The sequence below is a fragment of the Lissotriton helveticus genome, chromosome 3_1 (genome assembly GCF_964261635.1).
Source record: "Lissotriton helveticus chromosome 3_1, aLisHel1.1, whole genome shotgun sequence".
Taxonomy (NCBI): domain Eukaryota; kingdom Metazoa; phylum Chordata; class Amphibia; order Caudata; family Salamandridae; genus Lissotriton; species Lissotriton helveticus.
Genome location: NC_136061.1, coordinates 586,680,916 through 586,702,602, shown reverse-complemented (window position 1 = coordinate 586,702,602; position 21,687 = coordinate 586,680,916). Strand labels below are relative to the sequence as shown.

The 21,687-nt window shown below is 45.5% G+C and overlaps 1 protein-coding gene across 4 annotated transcripts in view; it reads right to left on the bottom strand.

Moving 5' to 3' along the window:
- Window positions 1–21,687, bottom strand: part of MAP2 (microtubule associated protein 2) — a 1,143,712-nt gene that overhangs the window by 6,130 nt on the left and 1,115,895 nt on the right. The gene's annotated exons all lie outside the window — the stretch shown is intronic.

The window sequence follows — 21,687 nt, the reverse complement described above, 5'->3', positions numbered from 1 at the left end:
AAATTGATTGATTGATTGATTGTGGGTTTCTAAAGCGCTAGAATCGACTCCCAAAGGAGTATCTCTGCGCTGTAGACCGCTGGGGAACCCGTCCTGGCTTTCCCTGTGAGATGGTCCCTACGGGGTATCTCCAAGGTGAAACCAGGCATCCCCAGCGTATGTTGGGGGCCATTGTGGAGATGCCCAGAGTTGCCGAGTGTGATCCCTAGTTAGAGTAGGCACCGAGGAGAGAATTATCGAGTCCGTTGACCCTGGTCCAAAACCCTGCTGCGTCGGGAATTGAACCCTGGTCCCGGGCCGTCCTCTGCTCCCAGGTCTGCCGCCTCTAACCAGTGAGCCACACCACTCCTCCTGCTGCTTACCATAGATTCACTCGTGTGTCAGTGTTCTTTACTGACTGCTCATTGGTTGGTGCTCCCGATACATCCCTCCCGTTCAGGGGCGTAACACAGGCCCCCGAAGCCCATGCGGTGCGGGAGGGCCCTAGCTCCAAGGGGCCCCCTCGGCACTGCACTCTGGCTGGAGAGTTCCTGTTTTGGCCCGGAATGGGGCCCCCCTAAGAACCGTGCAGGGAGGCCCCCTCACTTTTCGTTACGCTAGTGCTCCCGTTTATTGTTCGGGCGCACCGGACAACCACTATAGGTGCTTTTAGGCTCGTACGGGGACTAGTTCTTTGAATTCATGCTCAGCGAGGGAGTAGGATAGATGGACAGTTTCCTTACACTGTAGGGGATTACTTGTTTAAATTACTAATATACCCTGATATTTTCAGGCTTGCACCACACTTCATGTTTAATGCGGGCACAGTTGTGGTGATGAACAGGAAACTCCTAGCAGCCCTCCTATCATGCCCCTCCATTTCCAGTGCTGCCTTTACAGAGTGCTTCCATCTGGGCTCCGTGTACCAGTGCCCGGCGTGCTTTAGAGCTTTTCAAAGCTCCATGCTGCGCGCCTAAATCAACTTTTTCAAAAACCTTTTTTTTCCAACATAAGCAAAATGCTGTGCTTTCACTTTAATAAGGGCGCCTCTGCACATGTCAGCAGTTCGGCAGCTTCTAACTTTTTCTCCGCTTTCCCATGTGACCGAGTTGTCGCTATTGTGTTGCCTCGTCGTAGCTCCAAGACTCCTCCTTTCATCAGAATTCTGGTCAGTATGCAATTTCCTAATACCCTTATGGTCAAAGTGTGTGTGTGGTTAATTATTGATGTAATTAAAAAAAATAAAAGTACACTTTTTGAATTAAAACTGCTTTTTTAAGGTGAGGTACAACTACTTCCAACCTGTGAAGCATAGCGTTGCAGTGTGTTTGTACTTTGCGATTGCAGCATTTCTTTGAAAACAGGAACTGTCTGCCTGTGCCCACACAGAACCTGTGCTGCTGTCTATGGAAGAGTCAGGTGTACACGGTACACGTAAATCAAATATGCAGTAATGCAAACATTACACACCGCAACAGGTATCCTGTTGTGGGTGTGTTTAAGTAGTACCCATTATCATAAAATACATTCCTGATGCCAGGGACACGTAAAGCTCATTAGGAACTATCTTTGGCTGCTATGAGTTCGCCCCATGCTTTTATTTGAACCCCTCCCTTCCAGAGTTAAGCAAGTAAGCCCCATTTTACGTCACTCGTCTGGCGCCGCTGTAAGAGGTGTGTGACTTACAAAGCATCAACTTTTTTACAACATTTGTTTCTAGTGGACAACGATGGGGCTGTTGGGTAAGCTTTACAATACTTTGGGACTTGTTTCCACCAAAATGTGAGATGGAACTAGAACACAAACCCAACATGTTTTAGTTCGTACAGACCTAAAATTGCAGAGCAGCCAGCAAGACCTGTATGTGAAAGCAAGTTTATGAAGTTTTACTGATGGAAATCAACAGTAGTTTAAGAATAGCGGCTCATTTATATGTTTCTGCAAATGATGTCCCTTTTTCATATTCATATTGAATATAAAGAACAGCCAACACGTGTTTCGTCTGTACCCAGTAAGTACAATGACTTTCTCAAGGCTAATGGTAGATTATTAATACCGTCAAAGATCCTATGGATACAACCAACGAACTGTAAAATCAATGACTGGCTGTTCTTTATATTCAATATGTTTTGAAGGAACAATAAAAACAACATCATATATTGAAGCTTTGTGAACTGTTTATCTCATCCATTGGAACCCCTGGATTTCCTGCGTTATATAAGGACTCTTGGAAAAAAAATTTACTCAGTCATCAGAAATATTGGCCCTTGATATTTGGGTTGCGTTTAGGACCTACTACATTGCCTATGGGTGTGCTTCAGTTGCTGATTTTCTTGTGAATTTTCCAGCAGATTGTTTTCGCAATCTGCTCACTGCACTTTTGGGTAGTAAGTGCTCACAGCCCGCTTAGCACCCCGCTGTACTTACATCTACTGTTTATTTATCACGCATTTACTGGGTTTGAAGATATTTGTTCTCTTTTGATGTGCGGTCCTTTCCCAAGTTGGGAACACTACTACCTTCTTGTAAAATTGTCCTTTCATATGTCCGCCTGCTATACATGGGTCTTTCAGCCTCAGTGCAGGTATCGGAGCCACACTCAGAACAATTCCCCATCCACCAGGGCACGATACAGGGGTGTCCACCCTTACTCTTTGCTTTAGCGATCAAACCCCCTGGCCACATGGGTAAGGAGAGATACCCTGGTGCCGGGATACGACTGGTCTTTAGAATCGCATTATGAAATAAAGCTAAATAAACAACAATGGTGTATTTTTAAAACTCAAGCTAACCAAAATCTCACTTCCAATAAAATCAAATGGAAACGTATGCTCAGCTGCAATTTTTATCTTTATAATTGCATTAAGGATGCAATACCTTATGTGGCTAATAGAGGTCCCTTTACAACTCCACAGGGACACCTAGTAACAGCCTGTGGTACTGCATTTTTTCCTTGCTTTGTGAATTTTCTTTTATTACTATGCTACTGCAGGGATATTTTTCGACAAAAAATACATCTACCAAACATTATCATTTGCAAAGCCAATAGCTAAGACTTTCAATAATGCGAGACCTATTACATTGCAAATACTTGTTATTTATTGGATTTAAACCAGATAATTACATTTTTACGGGAGCATTGCCTCTAAAAGACAAATAAAGGAAGTTCCCTAAAGTTACTATAAAAAGTAGGGTTAGTTAAAAGCCCATGGGAAAAATAAGTTGTAGAATACTCAAAAATACAATAGACTTGAGGAATAACTGATATCAGGAGGAATAAAACTGCCTATCCTTACAGGCCACACTAGAAAAGACCCAGCAATCTAGAAATATTGTACTGGTAGTTGTCTCCATCATTTGTTCTTCACTGACTCATAAATACCAAGGCCCATATTTACAAAGGGTTTGTGTTGCCCTTGCAAGGTGACGCAAGTCAATGCAAGCCCTTTAGAGAGATTCACTGAGCCATGCAAAGGCATCATCCTTGGTTCTGAATAACTTAGTAAAATCAGAGTAACACAAGGTAGCGCTAATTGCTGCCTAATGGTATTCTGCGTTGGGAAGGTGTTCCATGGATGGAATGCAGGCGTTCCTATGCATCCACCCATGGATTTTGATGCAATCCTAAATATACTAAGGTTTTGTAAACCGGGGATTGTGTAAACTGGTACACCCCTCTCCCCCCAAACAGATGCATAACAAGGAGAAATGTCCAGATTTCTCCTCGTTATTTCCTCTTTCTGTGTTTGCTGCCCACATAGAAAGAGGAAAATGCCTCAGAGAATTTTTTTGTGCAGGAAAGTGTCAGTTCCTGCACAAAAAAACCAAGCCTGCCTGAAACGCAGACACCCTTGCACCAAGGCGCAAGGGTGCCTGCGTTGGCACTAGGCAGAATTCCATGCTCCAGCGCAGGCAGAAAGCAGGAATGTGTCATATCTTAGTAGACATGGTGCATTTCTGCCCTCTCTCTGTCACGCAAAGCAGCGCAGCAGGTTGTCTTGCTGCATTGCACGACTTTTTGATAAATCTGTGTCTGAGAATTCTGCCCCTACATGATCTCACCCATCTGCGGGCTACTGGAGTACTTTAATAAGAAAGTTAATAACCATATTTGAATGTATTTGAACTTTTGAAAATTATGTATGGCTTCGTTAAACAGTTGAATTATATGTCTGACAGTCTCTGATTGTTCTATTCCAAAATTTGTGGATATTAGTTGGGGGCATTGGCTGGGGGATAAAACAGTCCCAAAAGTTGCATTTCACCAATATGTCTTTTTTGCTCAAGAATATGAGAACTGCTAGACAGAATTACACAAATGCACAACCACAAGGAATTTGAGATAAATAATTTCTGTGCCATTAGGTTTGAGAACAAGTTTAAAAATCATAATTCACATGCTTTTAAAACTGATTGGCTAAGAGGTTTGGGTGAATCGGAAAGCACCTGAAGCTGAATAAGATGTTCGGCTGCAATTATGTGACTGTTGAATCTCTAGTAAGATATGATAATCTTTTTCACAAAAAAACAGAGGGGCCCCTTGGGGATAAGGTGACCACAGTCCGACCCATGAGAGAAGACAATTATCATTTCGGGAGAAAGATAGAGAAACAGCAGTGGGTTTGAGAAGCTGTCCATCCTATTCAAGAAAGAATGCATGTGATATTTATAGAGTCAAACATTAGTTAATTAAAATACTCACTTTGAAATTCTAAAATAATAAAATAACATTGTAAAAAATAAGCCAAAGGGTAAAATTAAACCGATTTCAAAATCTATATTAAAACAAAAAGCCCTTACATTGACTAAAAACATACATTGAAAATAAATTATGGTTAAGTTATATTATGAATGATAACAATTATTAACACTGACTTTAGGTGAATTTGGTCATCACCACCACTGGAACCTTAATGCACCCACATACAAACTAAAACACAAAGATACAGATTTGGGGGCTTATTTACAAGGCCCTCGCGCTGCAGGTATGTCATTTTTTCCCATATTAAAAGTGACGCACCAGCGGCGCAAGGGGCTTTTAAAGGGAGAAGGTAGTGACCAGAAGAATCATAACTGGCCAATTTAAGAGTTCATGACTTAATAAGCCCCAAGGCTGAATGCTAAGTGGTTTGTTGTCATTTCTGACCGTCGTACGTTACCCATTATATAGTTTCTATACAGAATGTTTATGTTAATGCAATTTTCTTGAAAAGCTATTTGTTTCGAATAGGGAAATACTTATTCAAAGGACAGGAAAGGAAATACTGGACAATGTGGTTGTGTTGTCTACAAAAAGAAAGGAAAACTAGAAAATAAGTGGTTCATATGGTAGGATTGTTGTAAAATAATATTTTCTGCCTGTATAAGTGAGGCAAGTGTGAAGCTGCTGTGTGCATTTCACCGTTAACAAGGGGCCCCCGATTGAATATAATGCTATGGTTTTGTTCACATTTCATGAAATGGATGTAAATTAAATAAAGGAGAAGCTTAGCAGAGTGGTGTAGGGCTGCCAATAACTTAATGCACTGTCATGCTTGTAGACTAGTTAAGTGTTGGAAGGAAATCAGACTGACTGGTCTCATGCAGGATACAACCCATTTTTTTTTACAAGAATGATGTCTTTTCTGCAAAATAACCTCATATCCCTTTAAAATACCGATTTTGTGCAATACAGCAAAAACATGTGTGTGCATTATATCTATTATAATAACTAGTGGCTATTATGGTTACATCAACTTTCCATGTTATGGCCGTTTTTGCATAGCTTATAACTTTTGTATCTTATGACGAATCTTCAAAAAACTTGAAACTAACCAGTGCTGATGACTAGGTTTTGGCACGTAAATTTTCATGTAGATCCATCCAGCGAGAAAAGAATAAAGTTGGGGACAAATGAACGTTTTCAGTGCTAACTCCCACAGGAAACCTTGCTCACTGCTACCACGAAAATTGAAAAGAATTACTCCAAACTTGGCACAAACGTAGAACTTTACTAAGATGTATGCCTTTGTTTGGTTTGTTGTTAATCCATTAAGTAGTTCTTTCGACATTTGCATTACAAAATAGTGTCAGTGGTCATTGAGGTGTTAATTCATGGTGGACATCCCCAGAGTGCACTGCAGATGGCCTTGCACTGTGGGTCTGGGCACATGTGGGTGTTGGAAATGACCATCTTCTGTGTGGTCTTCCCCCAGAGTTTTGCCTTCACTACTCTACTTTTGCTGAACCAGATTTCATTGGCTTTCGAGCTCAGCACACTATACTTCTGCTATTCAGTGCTAAAGTACTTGTGCTATCCCTTCCAAACATGGTGAAATTGGAATACTCCCAATTGTTATATATAATTTACATATACATCCCCAGTATGTTATACTATATGCACACATGGCCTTTAAATGCTACTAGTGGGCTGCAGTACTGATTGCACACCCACTAAAGTAGCACTGTAAAACATGTCTCAGGCTTGCCATTGCAGCCTATGTGCGGAGATTTAAAACTGCCATTTAAACCTGCAAAAGAAACTTTTTGCCAGGCCTAAACCTTCCTTTTTAATAATTATAGGTCATTCCTAAGGTAGGCTTCAAATGTTGATAGAGCAGAGTGCATGGTATTTAAAAAAGTAGGACATGTATATTTGAAGTTTTTCCTGTCAGTAAATGTGTTATTTTCACTGAGGCAAGGCTGGCCTCCCATAGACAAACACTGGATTACCTCATTTCATTTAGTAAGTGCTAAATTCAGTTTGGGAATAGCTAGAGACATACTTCTTCCAATCATTGTAACTGTAATACTTTTTAATGGTGAAGTCGGATTTTAAATTACTATTTTGAAAATGTCACTTTTAGAAATTTGTATCTAAGAGACAGCGGTTAATGTGGAGAATGTACAGGATACTTAAAATTATCGGTGCACACTGGCAGTTACCATTGGTATAGGCATGCTGAAAAAGAAGACCAATCACACAGAATGAAACACAGGCCAATAATGTTTGTGCATATATTATATTTGTATTGGTGTACCATAGAAAAAAAGGTACTCGGTGTCCGGAGTGAACTTAGAACCTATATCACCAGAGTGGCAATTTATAAGATTTATTGAGGTTTCCAAATCAACTGAAACGATCATTATTCAATATATAATTATTATTCCTAGCCTTGTACCACATTTGTGAAGGCTATAAAATGGGTTGTTTAAATATGTGTTCATGGTGTTTTGACCCCGCATCCGGTAAGGGGTCTCATCAGGACCTAACAATGAGGGACACCTGAAAATAGATGTGAAATGGATTGTCAGAAAGTTGTGCACACCAGTCTTGTGAGTGAAAAAAGAGAAGGTGATTACTCACATGGGGCACAGCCGGGCACCCAGTGAGGGGAAGGTAGACAATTTCTTTGGCGTGTTTCACAATTGTGCACTGCCAACATTTTGAACAATACAGGAGTACTGATAAAAGCTCCTCTTCATGTCACAACAGACAGGAACGACAACGAGTCATTCTCTTGAAATTGAGGAAAAAGATCTGCAATTAGTCACCTGCTTGCTTTGGTAGTATGAGTTATCTACTATCCATGTCGAAGAAAGGGCCACTGAGGTCAGCCTCTATCATTCAGCTGTCGGACAGCCACATGTAAGTAATCACCTCCTCTGTTTTCACTCACAATATAGGTGTGCATTTGCATTCAAAGAGGTGGTTGGGGCAGACCTGAAGGGGCTAAAATGTTAGTGGTATCCTTGGTCCTGCACATGGCGCATAATACTGTGAATTTAAAAAATAAGGGTCTCTGATTGGCCGAGAAAATGTTTTCTCCTATCAACCTTTTCAGTCTCGTGTGATCGAATAATCTGATTAGCTGGTTGCAACTTGAAGCAAAATGTTGCTGTGGCATTATAGGATAAGAGGACTCACTCTCCATGTCGTGAACCTGTATAACAAACATATAAGGGGGCAGTGTAAGGACAGCCGAGCATCGAGCATTCAGAAGGGGACCAACCGCACCCCCTGGGGGCTAGAAAATAAAAAACACATTTTTGTACCTCATGTGGGACCCATGCAGTGAATTAACACGTCATGAGTGATGTAACGTGAGGTCATAAGCAGCGCATGGCTGGGGCACAAGTTATAGTTAACTTAGTGAACTATATGTGGTAAATTTCAGTGTTTTTGAAAAAAAATGTTAGTTTTAGTTTTATTTAAACATCTAACTATAACGTCACTTTAACCTTTGTTTGTTTTAGCAAATGAATATATATATATATATATATTTGTGTTCGGGCTTGGATCACCCTGACTGGGCTGCCAAGTATAGCGGCTCACCACCGCTGACCGATGCACCCTGAACGTGAGGAGCGGCGGCGGTGTGATCGATGTGCTTTTGGACTTTTGTCTTGACCGTCGGCCCGACACTGTGGAATTTACTGACCGTGAGGAGCATAACGATCATGGTAATTAATGGAATTCAAAACTGGATGTGAGTCGCGCTAGACCGGAAGGATACATCCAGCTGCACGTGGATCGTCGGACCGGCGTACACCGTATTGGACCTCCGGTGAGTCCCCTGCGGCTTTCATTTTCAGAACTGTTTGCAATCCATTCAGAGTCAGTTCCGAGGGATTATTTTAATCAGAAAATAGTGTATAGGTGCTTAAGGAAACCCCTCCCCTTACATTTACAGCGTGTGCGTTGACTGTGCAAATATTTCCTCTATATCAGAACGACAAGAGGCAGCAGCGAACATCTTCATACAGACCACAGGACAAACAAGATAAAATGTTACTCCAACGAGTGGCGTCCTGAATCCCCAGAGCAATCTAAAGATTCTGTACCAGACTCTGGGAAAAAGTATGGAAAAGGAAATCCGGAAATGGTGGTAGGCCACCTCTTTGGAAAAATACTTAGAGGTGGGTTGCATCCCTAGAGGTTTGCGTATTTTCACCGTACCATCGTATGAAAATCCAGACCCTCTCATGTTAAAGGATTGACAAGAACATACAACGGAGTCTGAGATGGGTATGGTCAGAATCCTTATAAAATATGCCTGGAGTGATAGAACGAAACTACTCGAGGAAATAAAGAACTTAGACGACATGATTAAAAAAGAGAAAGATACTAAACAAAGTGAACAAGTATGATGAAGAGACTCAAAAACTATGAAAGTACAATACGCCGGAGAAAGCAAACAAAATTTCAACGGGATGAAGACGATTATAATTCAGGGAGAGTCCTGATGTTTGCCTGGAAATATGGCCAACCTAGAAAGAATCTGAACCAGTCTAAACCAGGAACAGCAATAAGGAGAGATACCTCTGAATCTGAAGTAGAGATATCAGAGGGGGAACAATCTACTGGTGCGGAAGATGAACTAAGAGGAGGAGAACTGACTTTTTTCCGGGAGTATCGTCTAATCAGGGAAAATCACCAGTGACTTACCCCCAGTACACATCCACCAGAACAAAAAAGAAACGCAAAACAAGACAGGTGCAAGGCCAGGAGGAGAGGTGCCCTCACCCAGAATCACAAGGAGCAGAGGGAGACGAGGCAAGTGGTGAAAACCCGTGCCATCATCAACTTGTCAGAGAAGGTCCTTAGTGAAGATAAAATCCAAGTATTAGAACTAGGACTTTCTTCTGCCCTACAGCAGAGTTCAATTATGTAGAAACACGAATAGATTTATTTAAATATATTCGGAAGCTCAAACAGGAAAAAATCCACCTGTTCCACCCCGTTGTTACACAAAGAGATACTCCAGGCGCATCTAGTCATGGCGACCCTATGGACACAGATATGGAAGCTTTGGCAGTCTTACAATCACTGGAGAACAGTTCGGAAGGAGACAATGAAATATACCCAGAAACAACAGGGATGTCACAATCAAGTGGAAGTAGTGGGCTGAAAAGGAAATCTAAGACAGTACTGTCCATTTGATGCTATTGATGTTTTTAATGATGCTATTTTAGTGGACTTGAAACATCTGGAGGTCAATAGAGGAATGGACACTCCCAACTATAACATTTCATGGCCACAGTGGAAAGTATTCCAATCCAAAAGAAGTGATGACTCCATAGTAATAAAGCCCTCCGATAAAGGAGGAACATTGTGCTATTTCCGAAAGATCGTTATCTCGAAAAAGCTATGAATCAATTAAAAGATGAAGCATGTTATCTGCCTGTGACGCGAGCAATCTAGGCACAATGTATATCTACATTTAATGATTTTCTAGCATCCTGGAGAAATGAAGGGATGTTAGACCTTGATAAATATAATTCTTTACTATGCGAGTATACGGTCCACCCGACCTTTTATCATCTTCCTAAAGTTCACAAAGATGATAAGAAGCCACCAGGAAGACCTATTGTAGCATCTATTAATGGAATCCCAACTTCTGGCCGCACTCGCTGGGCGGAGCCCCCTGTCCAGCGAGCTCGGTTAAGAGTCTTGGAGTTACCATCAGTAATGATCTGTCTATGAAACATCAAATCAAATCTGTGATGTCGGCTTGGTTTTTCCATCTGCGACGCATCAGGAAGATCAGCAGATTCCTTACCCATGACGCCCTGGTTCACATCGTTCTGGGCTTGGTAGTGTCCCGCATTGATTATGCGAATTCCCTTTACATCGGGATCCCCCTCTACCAGTCTCACCAACTCCAACTCGTCCAAAACCAGGCTGCCAGACTGATCTTCCGGCAGCCTAAGTCTTGCTCTGTGAAACCGCTTTTGAAAAGCCTACACTGGCTCCCAGTAGTTCAGCACAGTCTTTTCAAAGTTGGCTGCACCACGTACCTAGCCCTTACCAATCAGGGTCCCTCATTTATTGGTGCTCTGCTCCACCGATACACTCCCTCCCGAACACTTCGGTCGGATGGACTCAATCTTCTTTCCACCTGCACGTTCAAGCGTAAAAGTCTTGGAGGCCTAAGATTTGCCTCACAAGCTCCCTGCCTGTGGAACTCTCTTCCGCCCGACCTATGCCATATCACCACCTACCAGGCGTTTAGGAGAGCTCTGAAGACGTGGCTGTTTGCACAGGCATTTGATTACAATTTCCCTGCTCTGTTGTCAGTGTCAGTTAGTCTCAAAGCGCCAAGAAGCCGCAGGTGTACGTTCGCTGTACAAATGTCTTTTTCATTCATATTGACCATTTTTTAGCACCATGGGTTAGGAGCTTGAGTTCATACATTTAGGATACACCGGATTTCCTTAGATGGATAGATGGGATTGTATGGGAAGATGACAAGCTCCTTATTACTTTAGACATTACGGGTCTATATACCTGCATAAACCATCAGCAAGGTATAGCAGCAGTTAAATGGTTTCTAGATAAACGCCCTTTGAGATTTCAACAACATAACTTCATGTTATTAGAAATGGTGAAATTCTGTCTAGAAACTAACATTTTTATTTCCAACAATCAGCTGTACAAGCTACAACGTGGGACAGCGATGGGCACGTGCTTAGCCCCCACCTACGCGAATCTTTTTGTGGGCTGGTGGGAGAAGCATGTGACCTGGAGGGACACACCACGCCACTGGTTTGAAAGATTTGTATTATGGGCACGCTATATCGGTGACTTATTCATCGTACGGCATGCGAGCCGCACCTCCGCTGAGGAAAATGTGGATTTCCTAAATGAGAATGATTTCAACTTAAAATTCACTGGACATATCAGTGATAACAGTGTCTGTTACTTAGACCTTGATGTTTACACAATTGGTGATAAAATCATGACCCGCTTGTCTCGCAAACCCACGGCGGGCAATTCCGTTTTACATGCTCGTAGTTTTCATCCCAGAAGTATGACTAATAACATCCCCTATGGGGAACTTTTGCGGCTTAAACAGACTTGCACTTCTTCAGAGGAATACAATGCCACCAGGAATGACGCTTTGATGCGATTTGAGGCGAGAGGTTACTCACAACAGGTCCTATTATCGGCAGAAAAAAGAGCAAATACTCTGAATAGGTCTGAGATTTCAGTCCCAAAGTCCCGAAATAAAACCACACAGAATACTGTACAGCCCGCCAGAATGATTACTTGCTAAAGTTCCAAAACTCCGGAACTTATGCGTATTTTCAAGAAAACTGGCTTATCCTGAAATCTAAACAATTATTCCACAACAACCGCTCACTACACACAGACAATGTAAGTCTATGAATGACTTTCTGAGATCGAGCCATTACGTTGCATCAGCACGACGAAAGGAACCCATAACAGGAATTTTTCCATGTATGAAGTGCAAAGCGTGTAAATATAGCCAGAAAATTAACAACTACAGCATTGTACACAAAGACCAACAAAAAATGAGACAGATCAACACGTTAATTAATTGTAACCCTGAGTTCACGGTTTACGTTTTGGAATGCCCCTGCCCAAAAAGATATGTGGGTAGTACGATCCATCCAACTAAAAAGAGCATATGCGTGCAGTAAACAAAAAGGATCCTGTAGCGCGCCACTTTGAGAGCTTCCACAACAGTAACCGGGATCCCATTAAATTCTTCTGCATTGACCAGGACCCCAAACATGAGAGTGGAGGGGACAGAGTTGGAGTCTTACGCAGAATGGAATAAAGGTATATTATACAGCTAAATACCATGACACCTATAGGTCTTAATACAACGAAAGAACTCTGGTCACATTTAGAATTAATTTGAACACCTCACGCTGTAATTTTTCTCCTTCTTTATGAGATCCTAACAAATAATTATAAGTAACGTGATTAGGATAAGACTTTTGATATAAGAGGGCGTCTTCATAATTCTATATGCCTGTATGTGTTTCTATCATCTAAATAATGAGTAACAATGATAAGACCGTGGACACAGTATCTTAAAAGAGATTCCAAAACCTTTGTGAATATGACCTGTGATTGCACATTCAGGGCTCAATTGTGGTATCCAAATTGCATAAGTTTTTTACAAAAATTACGATCCAATAATACACATTGGCCGTATATTGTTTGCAAACATGGAGAATTGTCGATTTATATTGTATTAGTTCTGTACATGCATTTAACAAAGTATTGATGGTTTTGCACAAAAAAGAACATTCTAAGATGGCCGCTGCAAAAAGCAAACATTTGAAATGTAATTAGGCCATCTTCGCTGTTCATGAACTTTTTCAATTGCACTGAGCACTTTAAAAATGGTGTATTGTTTGCATGAAGCTGACACCGAGGAAGGCGGTAACACGGAAACGTGTCTGTTGGCAGGGGAGAGGGTTTCTGCACCTGAATAAATAATTCTTATGAAGAATTCCCGTGAGTGCCGTCTTTGTGTTCGGGCTTGGATCGCCCTGAAGGTGCTGGGAAAAAATTTGGGGGGGGTTCGTCAAGGGGGGGCCGAGAAAAAAGGGGGGTCCCAAAACGTGTTTTTAACATTGAGTTTTCCATAGGGCGGTTGGCCTCACTTTTAGCCCGAACGGCTGAATGGATTTGCACGAAACTTGGCAAAATTGTAGGGACTGGTAGCCCGATGTGCCTTTGCTAGGTCTCAATATATGTGCTCCAGTGGATTTTGAGAAATTAACGTTCAAAAAAAGATATATATCTGTAACAGCGGACCGGGCAGCGCTCCGGTTCGCGGACTTTACGCGTAACGGAACTTCGCGTAGCGAAGCTGATTGGCTCTCCGGCGTCTGTGAACATTCCAAACAGTCCGTAGCGGCCGCCATCTTGTCTCTCGGTAGGATCGAGAGACAAGAGGAGGCCAAAGCGAAGGGGCAAATGACCATAAGGGGGCATAGTAGATCCTCGCTGACCCCCTAGGTTTGATGTGGAGGTTTTAAAAGGGTCCCGCGGGGCAAAAAAAAAAAATAATAATAATAATCGAACGGCTGAATGGATTTGCACGAAACTTGGTAAAATATTAGGGACTGGTAGCCCGATGTGCCTTTGCTAGGTCTCAATATATGTGCTTCAGTGGATTTTGAGAAATTAACGTTCAAAAACAAGATATATATCTGTAACAGCGCTCCGCTTCGCGTAACGGAGGTTTGCGAAGCTGATTGGTTCTCCGGCGTCTGTAAACATTCCAAACAGTCCGTAGCGGCCGCCATCTTGTCTCTCGGTAGGATCGAGAGACAAGAGGAGGCCAAAGCGAAGGGGCAAATGACCATAAGGGGGCATAGTAGATCCTCCTTGACCTCTTAGGTTTGATGTGGAGGTTTTAAAAGGGCCCCGCGGGGAAAAAAAATAATAATAATAATAATCGAACGGCTGAATGGATTTGCACGAAACTTGGCAAAATTGTAGGGACTGGTAGCTCGATGTGCCTTTGCTAGGTCTCAATATATGTGCTTCAGTGGATTTTGAGAAATTAACGTTCAAAAACAAGATATATATCTGTAACAGCGCTCCGCTTCGCGGAGATAAAATTATATCTGTATTACCTAGCTGTTGCTAACACCAGTTAGCGACGGCTAGTAGGAGATAGCGACCATCTTGGGCCCCACTTTGCATGTGAGTGATATTTATCACTAATGACATGCAAAGTGGGCATGCCAAGATGTTAGCGACTGGAAACAGTCGCTAACATCGCTATCTCCTATTATCAACTTTTGGAAATATTCGAGATAAGCGCGAATATCTCCAAAAGCTAGCACCTGCCCTGAGCAGTTCTTAGCCATGTTATCCAATGGGAGGTGGATAACATGGCTAAGAGCATTAGCTCGGTAATGCATGAATATCGCTGAGTTTTCAGCGATATTAATGCATTGCGGTCGTTTATTATCGTATTTGCGATAAACCTTGATAATAGCAAGGTTTATCTGCGATAATTTCTGACGATGCTTAGCGGTAAAAAAATCGTTGCTAAGCATCGTTAGGGATAAATATCGCTTAACTTTGGTAATATGCCCCAACGTCTGTTAACGTTCGATTCGAAGGAAATCAGGAAGTGTTGAAAAACATTGTCTGCGCCATCTTGTCTTTTTTCAAATGCCACACTTTTGTCGTGCACGGCAGCCATTTTAGATGCCTTGACCAGACCCACTCTGTGCACGCTGTCGATCCTTAGCATGGCTCCCCACCCTCGCAAGCATCTCCCCCAGGCAGTGGTCACCCCCGCTCTCTGTCTTATGCATGGGTAATAAACCTCCCCCCATCTGCGCTGCTCTTCCCTGAGAATCACACCCTGTGCCCGCCCGACACCTCCCTTTCGCCCTATTCACTACCGCACCCTCTGACACTCCTTTTCCTCTGTGTCCGATTGTCCAGGCTGGTCCTAGGGTATCAGCTAGCCCTGCAGATGTAGTTTATGGCCCCAGCTGTAAAGAATCACCCCTCTTCAAAGGAGTTATAGTAGATCAAGGCCCACACTCGATGAGATCCGTCACAGCAGACGCGTTCCTATTATCTGAAAACCATCCTGTATTGTGATTGGGGAGGGGACCGAGCCTGAAGCGGAAGATTCCAGGGATGACTCTTTGTACATCAAAGTTTTTACAATTATGTGTCACATTAAAAATATATAGCACTCCGACAAAGTAGTAAGATTATAAAACTTTAATAACTTATAAATATATACAAGAAAACAAAAATAGTAATAACATATAAACATTTTTAGGGAAAAACAACGAAGTAGCGGTCGGCTGTGCGAATAGTCCCAACGCAGCACAACGTCCAGATTTCCGGAGTGGGGCGTCGCGGGGGTGGGTCATCAGTAGCAAACTGTTGTGCGAATAGTTCCAAGGCAGCAGAACGATGGCACCAAGGTGATGTCCAGTAAGTTGCCGCACTGGTTTTGGTATCCTACAATGCTGCTCCGAATAACGGCGTGGGGCGCCCCGGGGGAGGCGGCGTGAACGGGCCTCTCCAGGTGGAGTGTCATCTGTTGTAGTGGGGCGCCCCTTTACCGTTTCAGTTGCCATTCCGTCCGTTTTTGGTCCACTGTGTCAAAATCCGCCATTCAGCTGAGTTGCGCCCACTCTTGCGGTTCAGCGATAGGCGGCTGTCACAGGACTCTCAAAATGGCGGCAGGCTCTTTCCTTTTTGGGCCTGGTCCACTGAAATGGCCCTGGGACACCTTGGAAATCGGACGCTTGTCTGCTAGGTCTTGGACCCCATTCTCGAAAGCGTCCCCTCCGCCTTGAGGATTCATCAAAAGTTTTGGGGGCCCCCGACTCCTGCAGGCTTCTGGTGGGGAGCGGCTGCCATGATTGCTCGCGGAATGACCACGACGGAGCTACGAGATGGTGGTGCTCTCATGCTGACGCCAGCTTCAGTCTGAAACATCCAGAAACAAGGTGGGGCTTTCATCGTTTGGGAAAAAAAAAAAGTTTTCATCCAATGAAAAGTGTTGTTTTTAGGTCATATGATCAAGCCTTCCATCATTAGGAAACCAAAAGTAAAATGAACCAATGAAAAGTTTTATAAACAAGTCACATGACCTGTTATGCGGCATAGGGTATAAAATGCGGAGAAAATACGTTGGCACGTGAGGCGGCGTCAGTAGCGGACCGATGTGCGAATAGGCCGAAGGCAATACAACGCGCCAAGATCCGGATGGCACCGAGGTGGTGTCCAGCAAGTTGCAGCACTGGTGTGGCCATCCTACAATGTTGAAAGTCGGCGTGGGGCGCCCCGTTGGCCTGTGAGATGGCGGCAGTAGCGGACCGATGTGCGAATGGGGCCAAAGGCAGCGCAACAATATTTTCGGAATAGAAGACACCATAAGGCGCTGAGATGCCAAGATCCGGATGGCACCGAGGTGGTGTCTAGCAAGTTGTGGCACTGGTGTGGCCATCCTACAATGGTAAAAGTCGGCGTGGGGCGCCCTGTTGGCCTGTGAGATGGTGTCAGTAGCGGACTGATGTGCGAATGGGGCCAAAGGCAGCGCAACAATATTTTCTGACTGACACCACAAGGCGCTGAGATGCCAAGATCCGGATGGCACCGAGGTGATGTCTAAGTTGCGGACCGATGTGCGAATGGGGCCAAAGGCAGCGCAACAATATTTTCTGTATGGAAGATACCACTAGGCGTTGAGATGCCAAGATCCGGATGGCACCGAGGTGATGTCTAGCAAGTTGCTGTACTGGTGTGGTCATCCTACAATGCTGAAACTCGGCGTGGGGCGCCCCATTAGTCTGTGAGATGGCGTCAGTAGCGGACCGATGTGCGAATAGGCCGAAGGCAGCACAACGCGCCAAGATCCGGATGTCACCGTGGTGGTTTCATAGTTGAGAGGCACTTCATCTGCAGTGGGGCGCCGAGATCCGGATGGCACCGAGGTGATGTCTAGCAAGTTGCTGTACTGGTGTGGTCATCCTACAATGCTGAAACTCGGCGTGGGGCGCCCCATTAGCCTGTGAGATGGCGTCAGTAGCGGACCGATGTGCGAATAGGCCGAAGGCAGCACAACGCGCCAAGATCCGGATGTCACCGTGGTGGTTTCATAGTTGAGAGGCACTTCATCTGCAGTGGGGCGCCGAGATCCGGATGGCACCGAGGTGATGTCTAGCAAGTTGCTGTACTGGTGTGGTCATCCTACAATGCTGAAAGTCGGCGTGGGGCGCCCCATTAGCCTGTGAGATGGCGTCAGTAGCGGACTCGCTCCTGTCCCCCGGGCTGAGTGGTCGCTCCCCAGTGTCCCCTCGTGACACTCGGTATCGTTGTGCTGCTTTTCCTCATAAGAACTGCCTAATTTTAATTGCCTGCTGTGTGCCTGCTTGCCGAGTTGATTTATTTGCACTTTAAATTATTTTATCAGCCGCTTTGACTGTTTGTGCGCGTTTTTCACTAGCGCGACGCTGTGCTCCCCCCTCCGCCTCCATTTTGTTGTTATTGTGATCCCTGGAGCCCGCCACGCCTCCCAGCTGAGCCGCCCTCGCCCCTCCCCCTCCACTATCCATATATGACAGCTGCTCCCGCGCGCAGCGTTCACGAGCAGCGTCCGCGCCCAATCCGCGCCGAAGGTGCGCCAAAGGTAAGCCCGTCTACGCCCGTCCGCGCCTGGACCGCGCCCAGCGCCAGACCCCCTGCCCCTCGCACTGCCCAGCCATCCCGCATTACCTACGATGCCGCCACCCTCCTAGCCCTTAACCCCGGTCGCGCCCCCAACTGCATCCAAGCCGCTCCTGGACACACCCATGGACCTTTCTCATGCTACTCCTGCAAATTCAGCGGTACCGACAACATCTCCGCTACGACCACACCACAGATTCCCGACCCCAACCACCTACAATGCATCCTTCTCAACACCCGATCGGTCCACAGACACGCCATTGACCTATGGAATCTACTAGACACCATCTCTCCAGACGTCGCCTTCCTAACAGAAACATGGATGAACGCTTCCTCCGCCCCAGACATCACCATTGCCATCCCTGAAGATTATAAGATCACATGCAAGGACCGTACCGGCCACACAGGAGGAGGAATCGCTATCGTCCATAAAAAATCAATCCACATCTCAACCAGCTCTGACGTCAACCTCGCCAACTCTGAACACCTTCACTTCCAGATCCACATCGACCCCAAGACCACACTCAGAGGCACCCTCCTCTACAGACCACCAGGACCCCGTGCAAAATTCAGTGAAGACATCACGGACTTCATCACTCCACACGCGCTCCCCTCCAAAGATTACATCCTTCTGGGAGACCTCAACTTTCACCTTGAAAAGAACAACGACCGCAACACCACCACCCTCTTAGACAACCTCGCCAACCTCGGACTTAAACAACTGGTCACTTCCCCCACCCACATCGCAGGTCACACACTCGACCCCATCTTCACCTCCAGCAACCATGTCTCCTTCAACCACACTACGGATCTCCTCTGGACTGACCACAGCTGCGTTCACTTCACCTACAACAAGCCTAAACCCATCAACCACCCCCAACCAACTCTGCAAAGAAACTGGAACAAAATCACCATCGACCAGATCTCCTCATCGCTTCTTCTAAACCCCCCAGCCCACTCCTCAAACCCCGACCAAGCCGCCACCAACCTCACCCTTTGGTTATCCAACAGCGCCGACATCCTAGCACCACTGAAAAAACGACAATTCAAACTCGGCAGCAAGAAGGCCTCCTGGTTCAACGATGATCTTAAGAAATCCAAGAAACTCTGCCGCTCCCTTGAGAAGGCCTGGAAAAAAGACCCAACCACCAGCACCAAGGACGCCTTCAAAAACGCCACCCGCATACACCACCAACTGATCCGAAATGCCAAGAAAGCCGCTTTCAAGGACCGACTAGATAACAACGCCCACAACAGCAAGGAACTATTCAACATCGTCAAGGAATTTACCAATCCCTCGGCCAACTCCAACGACATCACCCCCTCTCAAGCCCTCTGCGACTCCCTAGCCTCATTCTTCCACAACAAAATTGCAGACATCCACAACAGCTTCGACAACCAACCCGGAGATCAACCCACCCAACCATATGCTGAACATTCTCCCCCCTTGAACACCCTCAACGACTGGAACCCAATCTCCACTGAGGACACCATCCGCCTGATGAACTCCATCCACTCAGGATCCCCCACTGACCCATGTCCTCACCACATCTTCAACAAAGCAGACTCCGTCATAGCACCGCACCTCCGAGACGTCATCAACTGCTCCTTCAACTCCGCCACCTTCCCGGAAAGCTGGAAACACGCTGAACTCACTGCCCTTCTGAAAAAACCCACAGCGGACCCCACCGAACTCAAAAATTACCGCCCCATATCGCTCCTTCCTTTCCCGGCCAAAGTCATCGAGAAAGCTGTCAACAACCAACTCGCCGCTTTCCTCGAAGCCAACAAATCCCTCGACTCCTCACAATCTGGCTTCCGAGCAAAACACAGCACTGAGACCGCCCTCATCGCAGCAACAGACGACATTCGAACTCTACTGGACAATGGAGACACAGTCGCCCTCATCCTCCTCGACCTCTCTGCAGCCTTCGACACAGTCTGCCACAGCACCCTTCTACAACGCCTCAGAAACATCGGAATACAAGGAAAAGCACTTGAATGGATCACCTCGTTCCTCACCGGAAGAACCCAGAGAGTCCGCCTTCCACCATTCAAGTCCGAGGCCACTGAAGTCATCTGTGGCGTACCACAAGGATCCTCACTCAGCCCCACCCTCTTCAACGTATACATGAGCCCCCTTGCGGCCATCGCTCGCCAACACAATCTCAACATCATCTCCTACGCGGATGACACTCAACTGATCCTTTCTCTCACCAATGACCCCAGCACCGCCAAAACAAACCTACACGAAGGAATGAAAGAAGTTGCCGAATGGATGAAACACAGCCGTCTGAAACTGAACTCAGATAAAACTGAAGTCCTCATCTTAGGTACATCCCCCTCTGCATGGGACGACTCTTGGTGGCCAGAAGCCCTCGGAAAAGCACCCATCCCGACAGACCACGCACGGAACCTAGGCGTTATCCTGGATTCCTCACTTTCAATGAACAGACAAGTCAGCGCCGTATCCTCATCCTGCTTCAACATTCTTCGCATGCTCAAAAAAACATTCCGCTGGATCCCCACCAAAACCAGAAAAACAGTCACCCATGCTCTGGTCACGAGCCGACTGGACTACGGAAACACCCTCTACGCAGGTACTACCGCTAAAATCCAGAAGAAACTCCAACGAATCCAAAACGCCTCAGCCAGAATCATATTAGACATCCCGCGCAACGAACACATCTCTGGCCACCTAAAAGACCTCCACTGGCTACCCGTCAATAAGAGGATCACTTTCCGACTGCTAACCCACGCACACAAATCACTCTACGACATCGGACCAGAATGCCTCAACTCACGATTGTCCTTCTACACCCCCTCCCGCCAACTACGGTCTTCCAACCAAGCCCTCGCCACTGTACCCCGCATCAACAAGACCAACATGGGAGGAAGATCCTTCTCATACCTGGCAGCTAAAACATGGAACTCACTCCCCACTTACCTTCGCCTTACCCAGAACCACCTAGCATTCAGAAAGCAACTTAAAACGTGGATATTTGACAAGTAATCCTCCTCCCGTCCCTAAGCGCCTTGAGACCCTATGGGTATGTAGTGCGCTATATAAATTCTCTGACTTGACTTGACTTGACCGATGTGCGAATGGGGCCAAAGGCAGCGCAACAATATTTTCTGAAGAGAAGACACCAAAAGGCGCTGAGATTCCAAGATCCGGATGGCATCGAGGTGGTGTCTAGCAAGCTATGCAGTTGAGTTGTGTGCGCACTTGCGGCGAATAGGTCGAAGGCAGCATAACAATGTTTTCTGAATAGAAGACACCACAAGGCGTTGAGATTCGGTTACCACCGAGGTGATGTCTAGCAAGTTGCCGCACTGGTGTGGCCATCCTACAATACTGCTCCGAATAACGGCGTGGGGTGCCCGAAGGGGGGGGGGGGGAGGCGGCGTGAACGGGCCTTCCTAGGTGGAGGCTCGTCTGCTGTAGTGGGGCGCCCCTTTACCGTTTCAGTTGCCATTCAGCTGAGTTTCGGCTGCTCTTGATGCTACAGCGACAGGCGGCTGCAACAGGACTCTCAAAATGGCGGCCTGTTCTTTGGATTTGGGCCTGGTCCACTAAAATGGCCCTGGGACACCTTAGAACTCGGACGCTCGATTTTTTTTCCTTTCCTGTACATGCAAAAAAAGGTAAATGCCCGGTACGTTACACGCTTCATCTGCCACGATGAACTCTCCAGAGGAACCGAAAAAAAATATAGTTATGGTAACTATACCATGCATCGTCATAT